Source organism: Rhinoraja longicauda, chromosome 13, assembly GCF_053455715.1.
Source record: "Rhinoraja longicauda isolate Sanriku21f chromosome 13, sRhiLon1.1, whole genome shotgun sequence".
Classification (NCBI taxonomy): domain Eukaryota; kingdom Metazoa; phylum Chordata; class Chondrichthyes; order Rajiformes; family Arhynchobatidae; genus Rhinoraja; species Rhinoraja longicauda.
Window position 1 is genome coordinate 52,185,711 of NC_135965.1, and position 25,214 is coordinate 52,210,924.

General features: G+C 47.1%; 1 protein-coding gene across 1 annotated transcript in view; it reads left to right on the forward strand.

Annotated features, from left to right (window-relative positions):
• The window catches only part of kcnab1a (potassium voltage-gated channel subfamily A regulatory beta subunit 1a), a 129,982-nt gene that overhangs the window by 43,489 nt on the left and 61,279 nt on the right, over positions 1 to 25,214 (forward strand). The window lies entirely within an intron of this gene.

Below are 25,214 nucleotides of genomic sequence, written 5' to 3' on the forward strand. Positions count from 1 at the left end.
GCGGTGCGTACAGGCTCGAAGGGCCAAATGGCCTCCTCCTGCACCTATTTTCTATGTTTCTATGTTTCTGTATAAAACCCACGCAGGTCACGGGGAGAACGTACAAACTACATACAGACAGCGCCCGTAGTCGGGATCCAACCCGTGTCCTTGGCGCTGTGAGGCAGCAACTCTACCGCTGTGCCACCATCCAGTCACTGATAGAAATAATTATATATTAAATGGCTTTATAAATAAAGGTATAATAACGGCAACACCCCCATTATTTTTGTTCATAACGCAGGAAAATGATTGCACTGTTGCCTAAGTGTGAAATATTTATCAGCTAACTTTTGACTTTAAACTATATTCCAATTCCAATTTAAAGCAAAGATTTGAATGTGATTTTGAGAGCAGGGAGATTAAATGTTCTCATCTCCTTCATAAAGTGCGAGGGAATTAACTGACTGCCTGTCAGCTCTGAGGAATATATATCCATCCAGTGATGTGTTTAAATAAATTAAGGACAGCTTATGTTTGAAAGCTGTGGCATCTGTTCTCTCAAAGGGCACGTTCACATGAGAGAGTTCTGTTCTCCTGGAAACAGTGGCCCCGGGGGGTCAGTCTGATCCTCGGAAGAAGGTGGACTTATTGGACAAAACGCGTTGGAAGTGTGTGGCTATGGCTTTGAGACCCGCGTTCTCGAGGCACAGCAATAAATGTTACCTCAGTGACAACAGGGGAACTGCTGGGAGTGCTCAGCAGGTCAGGCAATCTTTATTTAGATTTCGAGAGTCGGCGCCACTTTGTTTTCAAAGTGTTGAATTTTATTTTGGTCGTCAGTGGAGAAAGACAAATGGCCACAGCTGGTTTTTATCGCAACAGACAACAGACAACAGACAATAGACAATAGACAATAGACAATAGGTGCAGGAGGAGGCAATACCAATGAAGCTTCGGCTTTGGAGTTAAGTGGGGTAAATGTGAATGGAATGGAGCTGTTCCTGGAATCACAGCCTGCACTGTGTCCTCCACGCTGTGACTGACTGAAGAGATTAGTTTAGTTTAATGTATAGATACAGCGCGGAAACAGGCCCTTCGGCCCACTGAGTCCACACCAACCAGCGACCACATTGACACTACCCTACGCACACTAGGGACAATGTATGCTTACACCAACCCAATCAGTCTACAAACCTGTACGTCTTTGGAGTGTGGGAGGAAACCAAAGATCTTGGAGAAAGCCCACGTGGTCACGGGGAGAACGTACAAACTCTGTACAGACAGCGCCCGTAGTCGGGATGGAACCCGAGTCTCCGGCGCTGCATTCGCTGTAAGGCAGCAACTCTACCACTGCGCCACCGTGACCGCCCCAAGCCAATGACAGCTAGATCACCCAATACATAGAAATCCCACATCTAATGTATTTAATTATTCCAGCCAGTCATGGTCATAGAGTGGGACAGCACAGAAACAGGCCCTTCAGCACGTCACAGGGCGCAGTGGTAGAGGTGCTGCCTCACAGCGCCAGAGTCCTAAGTTCAATCCGCATTAACCAAACTGATCTCCCGGTGGCTGAGCACTTCAACTCCTCCTCCCACTCCCAGTCTGACCTTTCTGTCATGGGCCTCCTCCAGTGCCATAGTGAGGCCCACCGGAAATTGGAAGAACAGCACCTCATATTTCGCCTGGGCAGCTTGCAGCCCAGTGGTATGAACATTGACTTCTCCAACTTTATATAGTTCCTCTGTCCCTCTCTTCCCCTCCCCCTTCCCAGATCTCCCTCTATCTTCCTGTTTCCACCTATATCCTTCCTTTGTCCCGCCCCCCTGACATCAGTCTGAAGAAGGGTCTCGACCCGAAACGTCACCCATTCCTTCTCTCCTGAGATGCTGCCTGACCTGCTGAGTTACTCCAGCATTTTGTGAATAAATACCTTCGATTTGTACCAGCATCTGCAGTTATTTTCATACACTGACAGTGGGTGCCGTCTGTATGGAGTTTGTACGTTCTCCCTGTGACCGCGTGGGTTTTCTCCGGGTGCACTGGTTTCCTCCCACACTTCAAAGGCGTACATGTTTGTAGGTTAATTGTCTTCGGTAAAAAAAATTGTAAATTGGCCCTAGTGTGAAGAATGTAACTAATGTACGGGGGGATCGCTGGTCGGCACGGACTCGGTGGGCTGAAGGGCCTGTTTCCACACTGTATCTTTAAACTAAACTAAACTAATCTCTTCAGCCAGCCAAACCTGCCCATGCCAACCAACGTGCCCCATCTACTCTAGTCCCAGCTGCCCGCATTTGGCCCATATCCCTCTAAACCTTTCCTGTCCTTGTGCCTGTCCAAGTGTCTTTTAAATGTTCTATGCAATGCATAATCAGCACAAGTCTTTGTGAATTATGACAGCGCTTACTAAACAAAAGTGAAACTGAGACTCTGTAAGAAGAGAATCTATTGGGATCTGTCAGAGGTGCAGATTAATCTGCTTGTGGATAACTGGGCATATGGTATTTGTTAATAAGTCAGCGATATACTGGCTGCTGACACTGATGTTTGTGCAGGTTCTTCAGCAGCCCACTTTGGGGTTATGATTTAATACAATTTCCTCATTGCAAGGTATTGTCGAGTTGGGCTTGTCTTCCAATCCTGTCAGGAACCTGTCAGGGAGTCCAGAACCAGGGGCCACAGTTTAAGAATAGGGGGTAGGCCATTTAGAACTGAGATGAGGAAAAACTTTTTCAGTCAGAGAGTTGTGAATCTGTGGAATTCTCTGCCTCAGAAGGCAGTGGAGGCCAATTCTCTGAATGCATTCAAGAGAGAGCTAGATAGAGCTCTTAAGGATAGCGGAGTCAGGGGGTATGGGGAGAAGGCAGGAACGGGGTACTGATTGAGAATGATCAGCCATGATCACATTGAATGGCGGTGCTGGCTCGAAGGGCTGAATGGCCTCCTCCTGCACCTATTGTCTATTGAACCAAGGCAGGATGACCCAGACGCTGTCCAAAAGCAGTTCAGAGTTTAGTTTGGAGATGCTGCTTGGAAGCTGGTCCTTCAGCTCACCGATTCCACATCAACCACTGATCACCCATTCACGTTAGTTCTATTTATCCCACTTTCGCATCCACTCCCTACACACTAGGGGGCAATTCACAGAGGGCCAATTAACCCACAAACCCGCACCTCTTTGGGATGTGGGAGGAAACCAGAGCGACTGGTGGAAACCCACGCAGGTCACAGGTAGAACGTGCAAACTCCACACAGACAGCGCCCGAGGTCAGGATCGAACCCGTGTCTCTGGCGCTGTGAGGCAGCGGCTCTACCCGCTGCACCACCGTGCCGAGTTCATTTATTCAACAGAGAGACGTTTTATCCAAACAATGTTAAAGTTCAGTTCTCAGAGGTGAAAGGCTGTTCTAATTACACTGCTCCACCCAGTCCAAACTCCCTTTTTTCCCATTTCCTGAGAAGTATTTTATTTCATGAGACACCTATTTTTCATAAATCATTAGAGAGATTTCTTGCAAATGTAAAATTCAAGATAGCAGTTTAATAATTGGGCAGCTTACAACTCAGAATGTATGAAGGTTGATTCCTCTCATTTCAATAGACAATAGACAATAGGTGCAGGAGGAGGCCATTCGGCCCTTCGAGCCAGCACCGCCATTCAATGAGATCATGGCTGATCATTCTCAATAAAAATATGGAACGCTTCACGAATTTGTGTATCAAGTAACCCCTGCATTCTCTCCTCCCCCCCCCCTCACCCCCTCCCCCCTCCCCCAGCAATTTACTTTGCCATTAAATGATCTGAATAGAGGAAGCACCATTCCCAACACCATTAATGTCAGGCAGGTTTGTGAGCCCCCACTTTCCAATATTGGAAAGAGTTCATTATAGTTGCATCACTTAAAATGTATGAAATCCATCACCAATTCCCCCGTGCAGTTCAATCACGACTTAGGCCACATTGTCCGATTTCAAAAAGCCTTGATTGGTTTCAGACACCATTGACTATTCAAACATTACCAGAGTTGACAGCTTTGGGAAATGTTCAAAAGAGATTGCTTGTTATATAACGGAAAAGACAGATTGTAAATCCAATTAACTTCACAGGGGTTGAACAATTATCCAAGAGAACCATCTGTAAATGTAAGGAACAACATCAAAACCTGGCTATCAAGCAATTCCAGAATCTCCACTTGGTTGCTTCAACAGCCAGGTACATCACAGATATGTCAGGTGTGTGTGACACAATAACAGACATTGCTTTCTGGAGCAGTACATGGTGGCAGAGCGGTTGATCTACTGCCTCACAGCGCCAGAGACCCGGGTTCCATCCTGACTGCAGGTGCTGTCTGTACGGAGTTTGTACGTTCTCCCCGTGACCTGCGTGGGTTTTCTCCGGGTGCTCCGGTTTCCTCCCACACTCCAAAGACGTACAGGTTTGTAGATTAATTGGCTTCAGTAAATTGTAATTTGTCCCTAGTGTGTGTAGGTAGGATAATGTTAGTGTGCGGGGATCGCTGGTCGTTGCGGACTCGGTGGGCTGAAGGGCCTGTTTCCACACTGTATCCCTAAACTAAACTAAAGAAAACTAAACTACAAATGTCACAGCAGCATATTGATTCGTAAAATAACTATGTACACAGCAATGTTTTTGTAATTATCACCCAGTTTTGGGAGAATTATTTAGTTTTAGTTTAGTTTAGTTTAGTTTATAACTCTGTCCTTCAAATTTAAAAAAAAATCTGGAATTAATAGCAACATTTTATTTCTATCATTCTTTGGCTCAGATAAGAATGAAGGGAGACAATGTTTCTTTCCCCAATATTATTTCCCTTTCTTTACATTTCGCAATTAATTCATCCAATCTATTGTATATTTCCTTTGCATTCTTTTCATACTGTTAACTTATGAGGTGAAGAATTCTGAAATCGAGGACAGACACAGTAAAAGGCGGGTCTCGACCTGAAACGTCACCCATTCCTTCTCTCCAGAGATGCTGCCTGACCCGCTGAGTTACTCCAGCATTTTGTGTCTATCTTCGATTTAAACCAGCATCTGCAGTTCCTCCCTACACAGTTACTTGCCCTGTTCACTCAGATTTTAGAGGGATTTAGACAAATTCATTTCTCAGCTCATAAGTGATAAGATCAGAATTAGCCCATCAAGTCCACTCCGCCATTCAATCATGGCTGGTCGATCTCTCCCTCCTAACCCCATTCTCCTTACAACCTTTGACGCTCATACTAATCAAGAATATAAGTTCATAAGTGAAAAATTCATATCTTTCCAGCAAAATATTCTTGTAATTACATTGGGAAAGACAAACACGGAGATAATTGCACTGTTAAAAAATATTTACTCACTGTATCACACATGCAACCAAGCTTAGAGACAGCATGGAAGCAGGCCTTTCAACCCACAGAGTCTATGTTGACCATTGATCACCTGTTCATACTAGTTCTAAGTTATTCCAGTTTCATATCCACTCCCTACGTTTTTAGGGAACTTTTTTCCTTTCACAGAGGCCTCAACTGACAAACCTGAAAGGAAACATTCATTTCCATCTTCTATCAGCATTTCCGACATCCCATCCACTCGCCTTGCGTGCTTACTGGCTTTATTGAGTTTTAACATCCAGATTTAACAACTTGCCAGCTGTTTTCTTCCCTCCCTTTGCAGTCAAGAAACTATTGGAGATGTTGTGATCAAAGCAGGTTTTGCTTTTCTGCTGCGGATTAGTTATGGCTGGAAGGAGAAGGCAGTAACAGATTGACCTACTCCCTGTTTGTTTACCTTTTTGAACTTTTATGGGTTTGAGAAGAAAAGAAAAAGTGAAGTGCTCTGTGCTGGAGGTCAGAGATGCAGAGAACAGCAATTGCTGTAAATGTGAAATGGAGAGGGAGCATTGGGAATGCCCAGCAGGTCAGGCAGCATCTATGCAGAGAGGAGAACTGAGTTACATCAGAACTGGCCAGTTGAGTTTATACTTTAGTCACGTGTACCGTGGTACAACTAAATGCTTTGGTTGCGTGGTTACCAGTCAGCGGAAAGACAACACACGATTACAATCGAGTGAGGCCGCCTCCCATGAATCCAACTCCGCCCCCATGATGAAGCCAGCCTTCCTGATGGGTTTGTTGGTCCTATTGGTGTCCGCGGCCTTCGCCCTGCTGCCCCGGCACACGGCAGCGAACAAGACGCGACACGGTGGCGCAGCAGTAGAGTTGCTGCCTTACAGCGAATGCAGCGCCGGAGACTCAGGTTCCATCCCGACTACAGGCGCTGTACTGTACGGAGTTTGTAAGTTCTCCCCGTGACCTGTGTGGGTTTTCTCCGAGATCTTCGGTTTCCTCCCACACTCCAAAGACGTGCAGGTTTGTAGGTTAATTGGCTGGGCAAATGTAAAAATTGTCCCTAGTGGGTGTAGGATAGTGTTAATGTGCGGGGATCGCTGGGCGGCACGGACCCGGTGGGCCGAAGGGCCTGTTTCCGCGCTGTATCTCTAAAATCTAAAAATCTAAAATCTAAAATGGCACTGGCTACCACCGATTGGTAGAACATCTGCAGCAGGTGGGGCAAGGGTAGCTGGGACATGTTGGCCAGTGTGGGGCCGAGGGGCTTGGTTCCATGCTCATTTAGAGGCCATTTAGAACTGAGATGAGGAAAAACATTTTCAGTCAGAGAGTTGTGAATCTGTGGAATTCTCTGCCTCAGAAGGCAGTGGAGGCCAAATCTCTGAATGCATTCAAGGGAGAGCTAGATAGAGCTCTTAAGGATAGCGGAGTCAGGGGGTATGGGGAGAAAGCAGGAACGGGGTACTGATTGAGAATGATCAGCCATGATCACATTGAATGGCGGTGCTGGCTCGAAGGGCCGAATGGCCTCCTCCTGCACCTATTGTCTATTGTCTATTGTCTCTATGACTCTATAACCAGCGAATGCAAAGGTGAATCGCACTCATCAAAATAGAGTGGTTGAGTCATAAAGCCTCTGCCCGTCTGTATTACTGGTGCCATTGGCCCGGATTGGATTATCTTCAGTGATTGGCTGTTGCGTTAAATTAACGGCTGGACTGGACACACCATTTGGCACCAACTCCACATAGAAATGTGTCTTCGCTCTCGGCACTTATGATGCGGGAACGAAAGATGTTTTTTGGCAGCACTTTGAGAAGATTTGCAGAGAAACCAAATTAGTGACAAGACCCAGCAGATGCCTGCTAATTAGTTCAAGGTAGGTAAAGCTGAAGCAGAATGTTTGTTTTAAATTTTATCAAGTTAGTGTGGTTGGAATGGAATGGGCATCTGCCAACACAGCATCTTGTTTTAATCTTGGAAAATCTTGGAAAATATAAATGCCAAAATAATTCATTAATCTGCTATTTCAGAATTGAAAGCTTGAGTTAAACAAATCGTAAGGTGACAAGTGATAGGAGCAGAATTAGTCCATTCGGCCCATCAAGTCTACTCCGCCATTCAATCATGGCTGGTGTATCTCTCCCTCCTAACCCCATTCTCCTGCCTTCTCCCCGTAACCTCTGACACCCGTACTAATCAACAATCTATCTATCTCGGCCTTGAAGATATCCATTGACTTGGCCTCCACAGCCTTCTGTGGCAAATAATTCTACAGATTCACCACATCATCTCCTTAAATCTCAGTCAGAGTGATCACGAAACAGCAAGAATGAGATATTCCTCCTCATCTCCTTCATAAAGGAACATCCTTTAATTCTTATCCTATGACCTCTGGTCTTAGACTCTCCTTATAGGATAATAATGCTGTGCACCAGATTCATTTATTTATAAACTGCATTCCTTTGGATTGGAGTCAAAAGTTGAACCTGATTTTGGTGCATTTGGGAATCCATGTACAGATGGGGCTTCAAATGTGTTTTGCTTTTGAGATACAATCATGCTTCAGGTTTTTGCAACAGTCTGTTGCCCAGTCACAAACATATAATTTTCATCAACAAACGCAGTTAGACTTTACAAACACAGTGCGGAAACAGGCCCTTCGGCCCACTGAGTCCGTGCTGACCAGCGATCACCCCGAGCGCTAGCAATATCCGACACTCTAGGGACAATTTACAGAAGCCAATTAAGCTACAAACCTGCACATCTTTTGGAGTGTGGGAGGAAACCGGAGCACCCGGAGAAAACCCACGCAGGTCACGAGGAGAACATAATAACTCCCTCCCACACAAAAAAGACGTGCAGGTTTGTAGGCTATTTGGCTTGGTAAAACTTGTAAATTGTCCCTAGTGTGTGTAGGATAGTGCTAGTGTGTGGGGATCGCTGGTCGGCGTGGACTCGATGGGCTGAAGGGCCTGTTTCTGCGCTGTATCATTAAACTAAACTAAACTAACTATATTTAACGGATTCCAAGAATGTACAGTCCTCTGCTGCATGGTTTAACCTATGATCCCAGATCAATAGACCAGATCATTGAAGGTAGACACAAAGTGCTGGAGTATCTCAGCGGGTCAGGCAGCATCTCTGGAGAGGAGGAATGGGTGATGTTTTGGGTCGAGACTCTTCTTCAGACTGATCATTGAAGCTACCTCTATACAACAGCGGCAACAGTTGAGGGATGTTTGTGTATTCATTATGAAACACTGATAAAGGAATATTGCATTATCTTTCCGTGTTTATACTACTTCAGATTTAATAAAAAACAATCACACATCCAGAATAATAAAGAGGATATTTCAGATATTTGACCCCACTTTCACGCAGGCAGAAATCTTTCTATTGTCACTCAAATATTATCATGGCAATATCAAAGCGACCTGTTTTTCCAATGTATTTTGTTAAATGTTTTTGTGGTTATTTTTGCAGCAATGAGCAGTTCTGTGCGAGGTAGGATTTATAATTTGGCATCAGTCGAAGCTCATGGTCGGTTAAGAGATTTTACACGACATTAAACCATAAGTGTCTATAAATATTCATTTTAAGCAGAAGGCTCATCTCTGAGCCCACAGAACATAATGTGTGCTTTCAGTTAACTCAATGAGGGCAGCACGGTGACGCAGCAGGTAGAGCTGCTGCCTCAGCACCAGAGACCTGGGTTCCATCCCGACCTCGGGTGCTGACTGTGTGGAGTTTCCACGTTCTCCCTGAGACCTCGTGGGTTTCCTGCTGGTGCTTCGGTTTCCTCCCACATCCCAATCACGCATGGGTATGTACAGTGCCCCCCCATAATGTTTGGGACAAAGACCCATCATTTATTTATTTGCCTCTGTACTCCACAATTTGAGATTTGTAATAGAAAAAAAATCACATGTGGTTAAAGTTCACATTGTGAGATTTTAATAAAGGCCATTTTTATACATTTTGGTTTCACCATGTAGAAATGACAGCAGTGTTTATACATCGTCCCCCATATGGCACCATAATGTAGTCGAGATCAAAGCCGTGTCTCTGGCGCTGTAAGGCAGCAACTCTATCGTGGTGCCACCATGAGAGGGATCTCAATGTTGGGATTGCTATCATGTCATACACTAGACCAGATGGGAGGAAGCAACAATAATGAGGAGCTGGTTCAGATCTCAGCCCCCTTGCCATCTGTTCAGCCTCTCATTTAGCCAATGGCTGATTTATACTTGAGTCTCTCCAGCTTTTTGTGTCTAGACCTGGTTTATGCGTCTTAAATCCGGAGTGGTCTCTGGGCCAGCTTCACAGCTTTTAGAAACATAGGAGCAGGTGCAGGAAGAGGCCATTCGGCCCTTCGAGCCAGCACTGCCATTCATTGTGATCATGGCTGATCATCCACAATTAGTAACCTATGCCTGCCTTTTTGACAATAGACAATAGGTGCAGGAGGAGGCCATTCAGCCCTTCGAGCCAGCACCGCCATTCATTGTGATCATGGCTGATTATCCACAATCAGTAACCCGTGCCTGCCTTCTCCCCATATCCCTTGATTCCACTAGCCCCTAGAGCTCTATCTAACTCTCTTTTAAATTCATCCAGTGAATTGGCCTCCACTGCCTTTTGCGGCCGAGAATTCCTTAATTTCACAACTCTCTGGGTGAAAAAGTTTCTTCTCACCTCAGTTTTAAAAAAATTGTTTTCGGAAAAAACGTCTGAGGTCTCTCGAAAGGTCAGAGTATTGTTTCTGCGTTTTTCGCGAAACCCGCTCGAAAATGTGTGACCTTCCCATCAACCCTCGGATACAAAGGAGGAGCATTTGGTGATGGCCGTGAGAATCTCAAGTCCTAGTGTTGAGGGGGCAGAGTCATAGGAATGCCAGTGGTCTCCATTGCCTGGACATAGGTTTAGGTTAAAGATGGACACAAAGTGCTGGAGTAACTCAGTGGGGCGGGCAGCATCTCTGGAGAAAAACAATAAGTGACTGAGGGGTCTGAAGAAGGGTCCCAACCTTAAGCGTTCACCAATCCTTTTTCTCCGGAGACGCTGACTGACCCGCTGAGTTATTCCGGCACTTTGTGGCTATCTTTGGTACAAAGCTAGCATCTGGAGTTCTTTGTTTCTATATAGGTTTACGTTTATTATTACAGTCAAAAGATTTGTTTTGCATGCTATCCAATCACCTCAGATAGTAGTGTACATAGTTACAATCAAGGCAACGCAGGTACAATAGGAAGATGCAGAGTTCAGAATATAGTTCTCAGCTTAGCAATACACCAGTTCCAGAGACATAGTCTAATGTCCGCAATAATAATAATAATAATAATGCATTACATTTATATAGCGCTTTTCAAACACTCAAAGACGCTTTACAGGGATTACTAGAACATAGAGAAGTAAATAAATAGATAAATAAGTAAACAAACAGAAAAAGGAGACAGAAGGTGAGGTGACCTTCAGTGGTTGAAGGCAGTGCTGAACAGGTGAGACTTCAGCGATGTTTTGAATGTGGTGAGTGAGGAGGAGTCTCTGACGGTTTGGGGCAGTGAGTTCCAGAGGGTGGGAGCAGCGATGGAGAAAGCCCTGTCCCCCCAGGATCTGAGTTTGGTCCGGATGGGGGGGGACAGGAGGTTGGCAGCAGCAGCAGCAGACAGTACCCTAGCTAATGGAAGGACCCTTCAGAAGCCTGATAACAGAAGGGAAGAAACCTTCCTTGAGTCTGGTAGGCTGCGCGCTTTTAAGCTTCTGTATCTTCTGCTGGATGGAGTGGGGAGAAGAAGGAATGACTGGGGTGGGATGGGTCTTTGTTTATGATGGCTGCTTTTCCGAGACAGCATGAATTGCCAATGGAGACAGTGATGAGGAGTCTGGTGGGTGTGATGGACTGGGCTACATCTGCTATTTACTGAAGCCAGTGTCTATCGTGCTAACAGGGTGCAATGAATCTTAAGTCAACAAATAAATGGGCAATTTAGCGAACGTCCAGATTAGCATGAGTGTTCAATAATACATGTAAATAAACACGGCTCCACACTCAGGGCATCTGTTGCCTGGTGACAAATGGAAATTCAACATTGTTTCCTGATGTTCTTTGTGTGTTAACCACAATCAACCCCTGAGTTTTAGTTTAGTTTAGTTTATTGTCACTTGTACCTCGGTAGGTATATGAAACACTTTTAATTTGGTTTAGTTTAGAGATACAGCGCGGAAACAGGCCCTTCGGCCCATCCTGCAAACTAGGGACAATTTACTATTTTACTGAAGCCAATTCACCTACAAATCTTTGGAGTGTGGGAAGAAACTGGAGTTCCTGGAGAGAACCCACGCAGGTCACGGGGAGAACGTGCAAACTCCATACAGACAGCACCCGTATTCAGGATCGAACCTGGGTCTCTGGTGCTGTGAGGCAGCAGCTCTACTGCTGCGCCACCGTGCCACATGGGTGTCCTAGTGCATCAGTCACTGAAAGGAAGCATGCAGGTACAGCAGGCAGTGAAGAAAGCCAATGGAATGTTGGCCTTCATAACAAGAGCAGTTGAGTATAGGAGCAAAGAGGTCCTTCTGCAGTTGTACAGGGCCCTAGTGAGACCGCACCTGGAGTACTGTGTGCAGTTTTGGTCTCCAGATTTGAGGAAGGATATTCTTGCTATTGAGGGCGTGCAGCGTAGGTTTACTAGGTTAATTCCCGGAATGGCGGGACTGTCATATGTTGAAAGACTGGAGCGACTAGGCTTGTATACACTGGAATTTAGAAGGATGAGAGGAGATCTTATCGAAACGTATAAGATTATTAAGGGGTTGGACACGTTAGAGGCAGGAAACATGTTCCCAATGTTGGAGGAGTCCAGAACAAGGGGCCACCGTTTAAGAATAAAGGGTAGGCCATTTAGAACGGAGATGAGGAAAAACTTTTTCAGTCAGAGAGTTGTGAATCTGTGGAATTCTCTGCCTCAGAAGGCAGTGGAGGCCAATTATAGACAATAGACAATAGACAATAGGTGCAGGAGTAGGCCATTCAGCCCTTCGAGCCAGCACCGCCATTCAATGCGATCATGGCTGATCACTCTCAATCAGTACTGAATTCTCTGAATGCATTCAAGAGAGAGCTAGATAGAGCTCTTAAGGATAGCGGAGTCAGAGGGTATGGGGAGAAGGCAGGAACGGGGTACTGATTGAGAATGATCAGCCATGATCACATTGAATGGCGGTGCTGGCTCGAAGGGCCAAATGGCCTCCTCCTGCAAAATAAAAGTCCAAAGTCCAAGTCCACATATTGGACGTAGTGGAGCGTCCCGGATCCAGGTAAGCCCCAGGCTGCTGCAAGCCCATGACCCAACGTCCCCCTCCTCACCCGACCTCCAGTGTCCCGGGGAGGGGGGGGGGGGGGGAGTTTCCATGTGGAGCTCATAAAAATAATCTCAGACTGCCACATCTAGAGTAGCGTGTTTCTGTTGTTCACTAAACCAGGTTTAACGGTTTTTCTTTGTGTGTTTTGGACTGCTAAAACGCTAAAGGTGAAGATAAGTTTAGAGGGACATGGGCCAAACGTGTACAGGTGGGACCAGTGTAGATGGAGCATGTTGGGCGATGTGGGCAAGTTGGGCTGAAGAGCCTGTTTCCACACTGTATGACTCTATGACTTGCATAAGCTATCGGTCTATTGTTTATTTACCTACTTTGCATCCTCTGCTTTTGACCTCCGAGTTTCTCTTTCATGTTCGGGGTTGTGGAGAGCGGTTCCATTGCTGCTTCATTGATTCCAATCCCCGTTGCTCAGCAAGCCTAGCCTAGCACAGGCCTCTGCCTGTGGCTCAATCCAATTGGGAATTCACTTGTGAGGTCAACACCGATGCTCAATGACTGCCTTCTGCTTCATTGAAACCAAACGTTGGATGTGTTGCAGCATCGAGCCATGGAGTGATATAATGTTCAACACCAATCATGAGAAATCACATCTACTATAGCGTTATTGTATGGAGTCCAAGGGCTATACAGCATGGATAAAGGCCCTTCAGCCCACCATGCCCATGCCGACCATGTTGATATACTGATCCCCATTTGCCTTTATTTGGCCCATAAAGAGTCTTCTTTTTGGACTTTACTCTTTTAGAGATACAGCGCGGAAACAGGCCCTTCGGCCCACTGAGTTCATGCCGACCAGCGATCACCTGGTACACCAGCACTATCCTACACACACTGGGGACAATCCGCAAATTTACCGAAGCCAAATAACCTACAAACCCGTACGTCTTTGGAGAGTGGGAGGAAACCGGAGTGCCCGGAGAAAACCCACATGGAAACAGGGAGAACGTATAAACTCCATGTAGACCGCACCTGTAGTCATGATCGAACCCGGGTCTCTGGCGTTGTATGGCAGCCATTCTACCGCTGCACCACCGTGCCGCCCTAAGTCATCTTGTCTGGTGCAACGAGACTTGATTGTTTTAGATCATCACAAGTTATAGTTAACTGACAGGGTTCACATTGAAATGGAAATTTTACAAAATATCATAATGAATGCACCAGAGGTTCTTGGATCTCGTGAAAGTGCCATTCACTCCATTTTGTACGACTGGCTTGAAACAAAATGTAGACTGCCGTTAAACCCAAATTACTAAAGATTTATTCCTAAAGAAAAATTAAAAGATTCAGCCAATGTGCAGACAGAAATGAAGGACTGCAAAGTAATTGCTGTTTTCTATTGATTGAAATCCTTTGTAATGGTTTAATAAATGTTGCTGTGGTGCTGGCCCATGTACAAGGCCTGCCACAGCCACACATCATGTACAGTAAATCACAACTGGAATTTCTGCACAGTACATTCGTTTGTGAGTCTTTGAAAACGTTCAATAGGTTATCTGGCACCCTTATGCAACACTCAGGGGCAGCACAGTGGTGCAGCGGGTAGAACTGCTGCCTCACAGTGCCAGAGGCCCGGGTTCGATCCTGACCTCGGGTACTGTTTGTGTGGAGTTTGCACGCTCTCCCTGTGGCCGCGTGAGTTTCCTCCGACTGCTCCGGATTCCTCCCACAACACAAAGACGTGCTGGATTGTATGTTAATTAGCCCTCTGTAACATTGCTCCTCGTGTGCTGGGAGTGGATGTAAAAGTGGGATAACGTAGCACTAGTGTGAATGGGTGAGCAATGGTCGGCATGGACTTGGTGGGCCGAAGGGCCTGTTTCCATGCCGCATCTCTAAACAACCGGCCAGATTTGAAAAGCTTCTGTTTAATTTTCATCAGGAAGACTTCTATACTAATATACCTATAGATAAGACTCCATGCAGTTCAGAAACAACTTGCAGTGATTTTATAAATCATTTGGTGGTGATCCTGGCACTGGTTATTTTCCTTCTGATTAAATCGATTTTTGCTGTTTAATTTAGTCAGAATAAGTTGTCACAGTGAGATATGAGCTAGATAGAGCTCTTAAGGATAGCAGAGTCAGGGGGTATGGGGAGAAGGCAGGATCGGGGTACTGATTGAGAATGATCAGCCATGATCACATTGAATGGCGGTGCTGGCTCGAAGGGCCGAATAGCCTCCTCCTGCACCTATTGTCTATTGTCTATTGTCTATAATATTGCAATTAACATATTTTAAAGCAAAAATGTTAACATTATATATGGAAATATTTTTGATAAAAGTATTTAAAATGAAGAGCTTATGATTATGGGCGGTGTGGACAAGTTGGGCTGAAGGGCCTGTTTCTACACTGTATAACTCTATGAATCTACAACTCTGTGAAAGGCATAGATAGGGTAGACAGTCAGAACCTTTTTCCCAGGATGGAAGAAATCAAATGCTTGAAGGCATAGCTTTAAGGTGAGTGGGGCAAAGTTTAAAGATATGTGCAGGGCAAGTTTTTCTTCATTCAGAGGGTGGTGAGTGTTGAGAAGGTGCTGGCAGGAGTGGTGGTGGAGGCAGGTAGGATAGTGGTGTTTACAGGCTTTGGTATAGGCATGTGGAAGGATATGGAGTATCTGCAGATGGGTAAGAGATGGTCTTGACATCATGTTCAGCACAGGTGCTGTGGGCCGAAGGGCCTGTTCTTATGCCCTTCCTGTTCTGTGTTTTATGAAACGCTGCCAGTTGTGGCAGTTTTAAAATGAGAGGAAATAAAACATTATTAAAATAACTTTTAGCTCATACCATTACCTGAAGTTATTTTGCTCAAAGTAAATTGTGCGATGCGATGTGCTGATTTCTGAGAAATAATGTTTTTGTTTGGAAAAAAGTACCACATGCCCGCAGAATCTCCAGGGCAAACTCAGATTAATTTTACTAATGAAGACTCTATCAAATTACAAAGGGTTTGGGATTAAGCAACCCATTAAAACGAGTCACCAGTTGTAATAACTCAGCAGTTTGGCCACTGAGTAACTAAGTGAGATGAATGGACTACAGAAAATCTTGTGCATAATTCCAGGTCTATCCAACATTAGTTTAGTTTGGTTTAGCGATACAGCACGCAAACAGGCCCTTCGGCCCACTGAGTCTGCACCGACCAGCGATCCCCGCACACTAACACTATCCTACACCCACTAGGGATAATTTTACAATTATACCGAGCCAATTAACCCACAAACCTGCACGTCTTTGGAGTGTGGGAGGAAACCGGAGCTTCCTGGAGAAAACCCACGCAGGTCACGGGGAGAACGTACAAACTCCTTACAGACAGCACCAGCGCTCAGGATGGAACCCGGGTCCCTGGCACTGTGAGGCAGCAACTCTACTGCTGCACCACCGTGGCGAGCAGCTTGTTCAGAATAGCAGTACCTCATCCGTTATTCCCCAAGACGAGCAAGAACTCAGTCAACCAGCATTTGAAATAAAAACAAAAGATGTTGGAAACATTTCGGAAATCGGGCAGCATCTCTGGAGAAGAGGTTTATTGGAATGCTGCCTGGGTTGGAAGATATCGGCTCTAAGGAGAGGTTGGACGGTCTTGGACCGGTTTCTCTGGAGCGTCGGAGGCAGACGGGAGATTGATAGAAGTGTATAAAATTATGGGAAGCATAGATAAGGTAATCAGTCAAAATGTTTTATTCCCAGGATGGAGAAATCAAATACTGGAGGGCATAGCTTTAAAGTGAGGGGGACAAAGTTTCAAGGGGATGGGTGGGGTAAGTTTCTTTACACAGAGGGTGGTGAATACCTGGGACATGCTGCCAGGGGTGGAGGCAGATACATTAGTGGCATTTACAATGCTTTCTGATAGGTATATGGGACATGCAGGCAATGGAGGGATATGGATTAAGTGCAAGTAGGTTTGAGTTGGTCTTGGCATCATGTTGCATACAGACACTGTGGGCCGAAGGGCCTCATCCCGTGCTGTACTGTTCTATGTTTCTGCAGAGGCCACTCTGCATGACACTATAAATGTACTGAGTGTAATAAGCTTGTAACGTGTCTGACTGCGTAAATCTAGGTGTTATGAGAGTACGGGGAACATCAGCAACAGAGAAAAGCTCCTTATCAAAGTCTGTAACCTCATAGAAACATAGAAAATAGGTGCAGGAGTAGGCCATTCGGCCCTTCGAGCCTGTACGCACCGCCATTCAATATGATCATGGCTGATCATCCAACTCAGTATCCCGTACCTGCCTTCTCTCCATACCCCCTGATCCCTTTAGCCACAAGGGCCACATCTAACTCCCTCTTAAATATAGCCAATGAACTTGCCTCAACTACCTTCTGTGGCAGAGAATTCCACAGATTCACCACTCTCTGTGTGAAAAAAAACGTTCTCATCTCGGTCCTAAAAGACTTCCCCCTCATCCTTAAACTGTGACTCCTTGTTCTGGACTTCCCCAACATCGGGAACAATCTTCCTGCATCTAGCCTGTCCAACCCCGTAAGAATTTTATAAGTTTCTATAAGATCCCCCCTCAATCTTCTAAATTCCAGCGAGTACAAGCCGAGTCTATCCAGTCTTTCTTCATATGCAAGTCCTGCCATCCCAGGAATCAATCTGGTGAACCTTCTCTGTACTCCCTCTTGTGGCCCACGTGCAGGAAGGAACTGCAGGTGCTGGTTTAAACCGAAGATGGACACAAAAAGCTGGAGTAACTCAGCAGGACAGGCAGCATCTCTGGAGAGAAGGAATGGGTGACGTTTAGGGTCTGAAGAAGGGTCTCGACCCGAAACGTCACCTATTCCTTCTCTCTAGAGATGCTGCCTGACCCGCTGAGTTACCACATGGCCCATCCTGCCCCTCACCCCCTCGTTATAGACAAGCCAAGCTTACTGCAAAACAAAGTACTACAGCAACACTGTGGGTCAGGCAGCATCTGTGGAGGGAAACGGACAGACTATGTTTCGGATCAGTTCGAAGAAGAGCTCCGACCAGAGATGCTGCCTGACCTGCAGAGAATGTTCAGCATTTTCTGTTTTATTTTAGGTATTACTGTGGTGAACAGGATGGGAATAGAGTGGATGTGGAGAGGATGTTTCCACTAGTGGGAGAGTCTAGGACCAGAGGTCACATCCTCAGAATTAAAGGACGTTCCTTTAGGACGGAGATGAAGTGGAATTTCTTTAGTCAGAGGGTGGTGAATCTGTGGAATTCTTTGCCACAGGAGGCTGTGGAGGCCGTCAATGGATATTTTTAAGGCAGAGATCGATAGATTCTTGATTAGTACGGGTGTCAGGTTATGGGGAGAAGGCAGGACAATTGGATTGAGAGGGAAAGATAGATCAGTCATGATTGAATGGCGGAGTAGACTTGATGGGCCGAATGTCCTAATTCTGCTCCTATCACTGATGAAGCTATGGAAGGGAAACGTCTAATTTTATTTCCGCTTCAGAGCCTAGCCTTGATTTGATGTCCATCGATAGCAAGGGGTGGAACCAGAGATCGTGAGGTTAAGTGGCAAAGCTTTTAAAATTCCTCAAAGGTTCTTCAAAGTAACAATGGTATCACTCAAGTTAAATTATCAACTTGTTGAAAAAGGTATTAAATATTTACAGGGACGTGGTTTTAGACACACGAGTGCCTTGTAATGGTTTATGTCTGTAATTTACCACTTTTCACACTATGGAAAGAAATGCGTTGATCGATCGCTCCTGAAAATGCCTTCTGTTAATCAAGTCAAGCCCCATATCAAACGAACTCCATTACCGAGGTGTCAGATCATTTTATTAGGATTGTTGGTGTCAGCAGTAGATCTAATCCAGTCAATGAAAATGTTTTGGAGAGACAGCAATCTTAATCAAATACAGGCAATGTGTTTGTAACCTCGAGCGATAATGTGTGATCTTGGGGGCTCAATGTAAAATAGCTGAAATATTCATGTGTTCCTATTTGTGAGACTTTATTTACTCCAAATGACAAATGACCGTGTGGAAAATAGAAAAGGGCCTGCGTTGTATAAGAGTTAACCTAGATTCCATGGCTGAGGGGTGGGTGAGAATCATTATCTTTTAAGTGGATGTACCAGACCTTGAAAAATTAATGCTAGACCTACGAAAATATTCTCGGCAGCAGGTCGTATGAGATAGGAGCAGAATTAGGCCATTCGGCCCATCAAGTTCACTCCGCCATTCAATCATGGCTGATCTATCTCTCCCTCCTCACCCCATTCTCCTGCCATTCTCCCCATAACCCCTGACACCCGCACTAATTAAGAACCTGTCCATCTCTGCCTTAAAAAGGCTCTGCCTTAAGAAGGTTGGACAAAAGACCAGAGATGGGAAAAATAAATGTGAGACAAAAGGATTGAAGAGTTGCGAACAGTGAAGCCAGAGGAAGGAATGGAGGGAGAGGTAGGTGTGAGTCCAGGTGTAACACTGGGGAGGGGGAGGAACAATACCTCATTCTGCTTGGGTACCTTCCAACTCAACAGGATAGAAACATAGAAACATAGTTGCAGGAGGAGGCCATTTGGCCCTTCGAGCCTGTATGCACCGCCATTCATAGTGATCATGGCTGATCATCCACAATCAGTAACCTGTGCCTGCCTTCTCCCCATATCCCTTGATTCCACTAGCCCCTAGAGCTCTATCTAACTCCCTCTTAAATCCATCCAGTGAATTGGCCTCCATTGCCCTCTGTGGCAGAGAATTCCACAAATTCACAACTCTCAACGATCCCCGCACATTAACACTATCCTACACACACTAGGGACAATTTTTACATTTACCCAGTCAATTAACCCACATACCTGTACGTCTTTGGAGTGTGGGGGGAAACCGAAGATCTCGGAGAAAACCCACGCAGGTCACGGGGAGAACGTACAAACTCCGTACAGACAGCACCCGTAGTCAGGATTGAACCTGAGTCTCCGGCGCTGCATTCGCTGTAAGGCAGCAACCCTACCGCTGCACCACCAGTCATAGGTGATGGGAGTAGAATTAGGCCATTCAGCCCATCAAGTCAACCCCACCTTTCAATCATGGCTGATCTATCTCTCCCTTTTAAAGCCATTCTCCTGCCTTCTCCCCATAACCTCTGACACCTGCACTGATCAAAAATCCATCTGTCTCTGCCTTTAAAAAAACGCAGTCCCTCCTCTATGTCCTCTTTAGTGAGAGGGTGGTGAATCTGTGGAATACTTTGCCACAGAAGGCGATGAAGGCTAGGTCAATGGATATTTTTAAGGCAGAGATAGATACTGTAGATAGATTTCAAGAGAAAGATTTCAAGATCAATTTATTGTCACGTGCACCAATTAAGGTGCAGTGAAATTTGAGTTACCATACAGCCACACTTAGTGAAAAGCAACAAGACACACAGCCACATAAAGTCAAATTTAACATAGACATCCACCACAGCGGATTCCACATTCCTCACTGTGATGGAAGGTAATAAAGTTCAATCAGCTTCCTCTTTGTTCACCCGCGGTCGGGGCTGTTGAACCGTCTGTAGTCGCTGCTGCCGACTGTCCGAGGCCCTCGCGTCGGGACGATCGAAGCTCCCGCGTGGGGACAGTTGAAACTCTCTCCGCGGCACAGAGCCCCCGAGTCCACAGGCCTCTTCTCACCAGAGACCGCGGGCTTCACGGTGTTAAAGTCCACAGGCCCCACGGTTGGAGCTCTCCACAGTCGATCCCCGGCAAAGGATCGCAGCACCGCGATGTTAAAGTCCACGCCACGCCCGCGGCACGAAGCGCCGGGCCGATCTCCAGGAAAGGCCGCCCCACTCCTCGATGTTAGGCCGCAGTGGGGACGGAGATACGACACGGAGAAAAATCACATTTCCGTCGAGGTAAGAGATTGAAAAAAAGTTTCCCCCAATTCCCCCCCCCACCCCCCACATAAAACAAACCAAGAAACACTAAAACATACTTTAACACAAACTTAAAATAATAAAAAACAGTAGAAAGGTCAGATAGACTGTTGGCGAGGCCTTCCCTTGAAGGTCTTTACTAGGACATAGGCCCAGGGCTGATAACCATGGCAATAGACAATAGACAATAGGTGCAGGAGGAGGCCATTCGGCCCGTCGAGCCAGCACTGCCATTCAATGTGATCATGGCTGATCGTCCCCAATCAGTACCCCGTTCCTGCCTTCTGCGGCTCACACTGGTTGCCTCATTGTGCCTCGGTGACCACCTGTGAATGGAAACTTCAGAGCGGTTTATTTAGTGCAATACTTTAATTCATGCTGTGAATGTCCATTGCTTTGGTTGACAATGGAACAGTCATTGGTAATTTCATTGGCCTCCCCATTACCATCTAATATGGAGTTAACCCTGCACACTGTTTAGGGCGAGACCTCGTTATCATCAGAGCTATTGGCAAGGCTTTAGTCCACTTTAAACCTGTCTCATTACATCACTTAGCCCGTTTAGTCTTTGAGTATAGACACAAAGTGCTGGAGTAACTCAGCAGGTCAGGCAGCAACTCGGGAGAAAAGGGATTGGTAACCTTTTGGGTCGGGACCTTTCTTTAGTCTCCAGTTACTCCAGCACTTTGTCATAGAGTCATAGAGTGATACAGCGTGGAAACAGGCCCTTCGGCCCAACTTGCCTGCACCGGCCAACATGTCCCATCTACACCAGTCCCACCTGCCTGCATCTGTCCTATATCCCTCTAAACCTATCCAATCCATGTACCGGTCTAAATGACTCTTAAACGTTGCAATATTTTGTGTCTATCTTCAGTATATACCAACTTCTGTAGTTCCTTTCTGTCCATTTAGTCTTGAGTATCCCATTTTGTTCTGCCCTGAAGACTGTGGGTGATGTGGGCAGGATAAATGTTGTTTGCACTGAAGTCCCTTCATTAGTTCCTTTATCAGTGAACCAGTGAGGTGGGGTCTGAGGTCACTTGACATCACCTCTGGAATGTCAAATCTCGGTGCTACCTCTTTCTACACCTTGGCTATTGCTGTGGCACCACTGCATTGAGCAGGAAGGGCTTATACCCTTCTGAAAAGCAAGTCTACAATTACCAATATATAATTATATTCCATATACTCGGGCATTTGTATGAAATCCATTTGCATTGGCACAGAGAATGAGGGAGAGTGCCACATCTGTAAGGAGAGCTGCCTCATTACTCTAACACAGCATTGCTCTGGTAGTTGTGAGATGCTGGTTCGCCGTTCGGGAGAGTCCTGAAGCCACTGAGTCCGGCACCTGTAGTACTGTGGGATGTCCGAGCATTAATGGTTGGGATGTAATGAGTTGGGTTGAGTTGAGTTGGGTTGCGTTGGGTTGAGTTGGGTTGAGTTGAGTTGGGTTGGGTTGGGTTGAGTTGAGTTGGGTTGAGTTGAGTTGGGTTGCGTTGGGTTGAGTTGGGTTGAGTTGAGTTGAGTTGGGTTGGGTTGAGTTGAGTTGGGTTGCGTTGAGTTGGGTTGCGTTGAGTTGGGTTGGGTTGAGTTGAGTTGAGTTGGGTTGGGTTGAGTTGAGTTGGGTTGAGTTGAGTTGGGTTGCGTTGAGTTGGGTTGAGTTGGGTTGCGTTGGGTTGGGTTTGGTTGAGTTGAGTTGGGTTGCGTTGGGTTGAGTTGGGTTGAGCTGAGTTGGGTTGGGTTGGGTTGAGTTGGGTTGAGTTGAGTTGGGTTGGCTTGGGTTGGGTTGAGTTGGGTTGGGTTGGGTTGCGTTGGGTTGAGTTGGGTTGAGTTGGGTTGGGTTGAGTTGAGTTGAGTTGAGTTGAGTTGGGTTGGGTTGGGTTGGGTTGAGTTGGGTTGAGTTTATTGTCTTGTCTACCGAGACACAATGAAAAGCTTTTGTCACGTGCTAATGATGGCGTGAGATGCCGCGGCAACAGATTTCATTCATTGTTGGAGGCTACGTGCCACAGGATCAAGTTGGTCACTGTAATGGGCGATGGGTCGGAGTCTGTTGCCTCTGCCCCACGACGGTGGGTATTGGGATCCTCACGGCGAAGGTTTAGTTGGGTCCACTCTGACTGAAGGGTTTGACTGAAGGTGTGGAGCCACCTCCATTGGAATACTTGGCTCACCGATGAGCTGGTACTCGGTGTCTACCAGATCTTCTTGTGACTTTGGTTGAAGTGAGTATCTTGCTGAAGCCTGGTGTTCAGAACTAGAGTTGCACTCAACAGGTTGTGTGTTCAGTCGGATACTGCTGGATCCTGGGATGGCTACGTCTCTCTCCACCTCAAACTTCAAACCCATCTGTAATGCTTTGCAAAAGGCGCAGGACCATAGGCCCCAAATCTCCAGCCTTGTATCCCTTGTTAACATCAATGACCACCTGAGGGACAGCTCCCCCCATTCCCTCCAACGATAACTCTTGTCCCAGCTGCAATTCCACTGTTGCCACCCTGCCTTCATGGCCTGCAGTTCATGGATGCCATTTTGAGCAGTTGGTCGTCATCTCGGTATGTGGCTGCACTTCCCATTTTGTCTGGTAGGACCGTAATAGGCAGTGTGGGTCGACTCTGTATCCAAAACCGGACAATCTCTCAGTCTTATGGAGAGTGGGGCGAAACTGGGTCATCAGTTAACCTGGGGCCCATGGTCTTGCTCCAGTGCTCCAAAGCTCAACACGTGACCGCCATGTGCTTCAGGGATCTGGGGAGTCATTCCTTCAGGAGAACATGTAATGGTCATCTCATCTCTTCCCAAAACGATGAACCGGTACATCTTCGAAGTGTGAAGTTCGCACAGTGGAGTGGGTCGCTCCGCTGTCCAAAAGGAGTTCGTTACCGAGCTCGTTAATAGCGGGAGTGGTCAAGGTCAAGGGTTCACTGGGATTTTGGGGCTGGGACGTAAGTTGGGATGAGTCTCAAGGTTGCACAGGGATTCTTCGCCACAGAAGGATGTGGAGGCCACGCCAATGGATATTTTTAAGGCCGAGATAGATAGATTCTTGATTAGTACAGGTGTCAGGCGTTATGAGGAGAAGGCAGGAGAATGGGGTTTGGAGGGAGAGTTTGATCAGCCATGATTGAATGGTGGAGGAGACTTGATGGGCCGAATGGCCTAATTCTGCTCCCATCACTTATGGCCATCATTTGGGTATAAAGCGTGCATGTTGGCTGGGCCTGAAGGGGTTGTTCATGGTGCAGGGAGTGGTGTGGCCTGTACTGTTATCATAGAGGTTGGCATCACCACCATCACCACCCCAGCAGGCTGTGCTGGAAACATTCCGCTCAGGGCAGTCTCTGGCCCAGTGGCCATATTGGCCGCAGTTGTAGCATTGGCCTCCTGCTCTTCCCCTTCCCGGTGGCCTGCCTCTTCCCCGCCCGGACCTCGCCCTCCGGGGGCCCGCGGGACGGGACGTGCCCACCTGGACGGCCCCTGGTGCCTCACTCGCCCTGTGCTGCCCGCGCTCAGACTGCCCCTGACAGTGGTGCAAGACCATCAGCACTTCCTCCAACGGCTTGCTTTCCCATCCCCTGCAGATGTTGCGGAACATCTGCCTGACACCAGGCTGCAGCCCGTTTACAATGGCCCTGACCAAAGCACGCTCGCCTCCTCCTGGGTCCAGGCCAGGCTCTGCCAAGACCTCTGGCACACAGCCCAGAGTCACCAGTGCTTTGTACGTTGCACAGAACATCTGTGTGACACCAGGTTGCCCAAGAGCAGCGACTGAAGCGGAATCTAAAGCAGAACGTCTTGCAAAGACATCACTGACACGATCAACATAATCCCCCACGTCCTCTCCCTGCCTCTGGACAGTGGCACCGATCTCTGCCCAGCCCACCTCAGGCAGGTGGTGTTTGCCAAATGCATCATGCAAGTCACCCCAACCAACGTGGCCAGCTCCAGCGTGGCCATCCCAACCCACGCTCCTCTGAATAGTCTCGCATCTGGACGTACTCAGGGCCACTCTGAGAGCCGAGTCCACCTCGCCTTTGGCTGGAAGGTGACATTTGCGCGGCGTGTCTGACTGATGAATGGATTCTGGGCCGTCGTCATTAGGGCCGGGCGTGCCGTGAACGACAGGTGGCCGCTCCGAGGGTCTGCAAACTTCAACGGTGTCTCCCTCCGGACCTGGGAAGACCCACACTGGTCCTTGTGCAGGGGGTCGGGCTGAGGCCTCACTGCGACTGGTCCCGTGGTTGGATTCATGACTCTGTGCCAGCGGCCTCAGGGAAGGAATGGGGCCAGCTGGTGCTGGAGGTGGAGGTGGGCAATGGGCACGATGCTGGGCAGTTTGACCAGTAGAGGGCAGTGGCAGGGCAGGTGGAGGTGGAGGTGGGCAATGGGCATGTTGTTGAGCAGGTTGACCAGTAGGGGGCTGTGGCAGGGCAGGTGGAGCTGGAGGTGGAGGTGGGCAATGGGCACATTGTTGAGCAGTTTGACCAGTAGAGGGCCATGGCAGGGGAGGTGGAGGTGGAGGTGGAGGTGGGCAATGGGCACATTGCTGAGCAGTTTGACCAGTAGAGGGCAGTGGCAGGACAAGTGGAGGTGGAGGTGGAGGTGGGCAATGGGCACATTG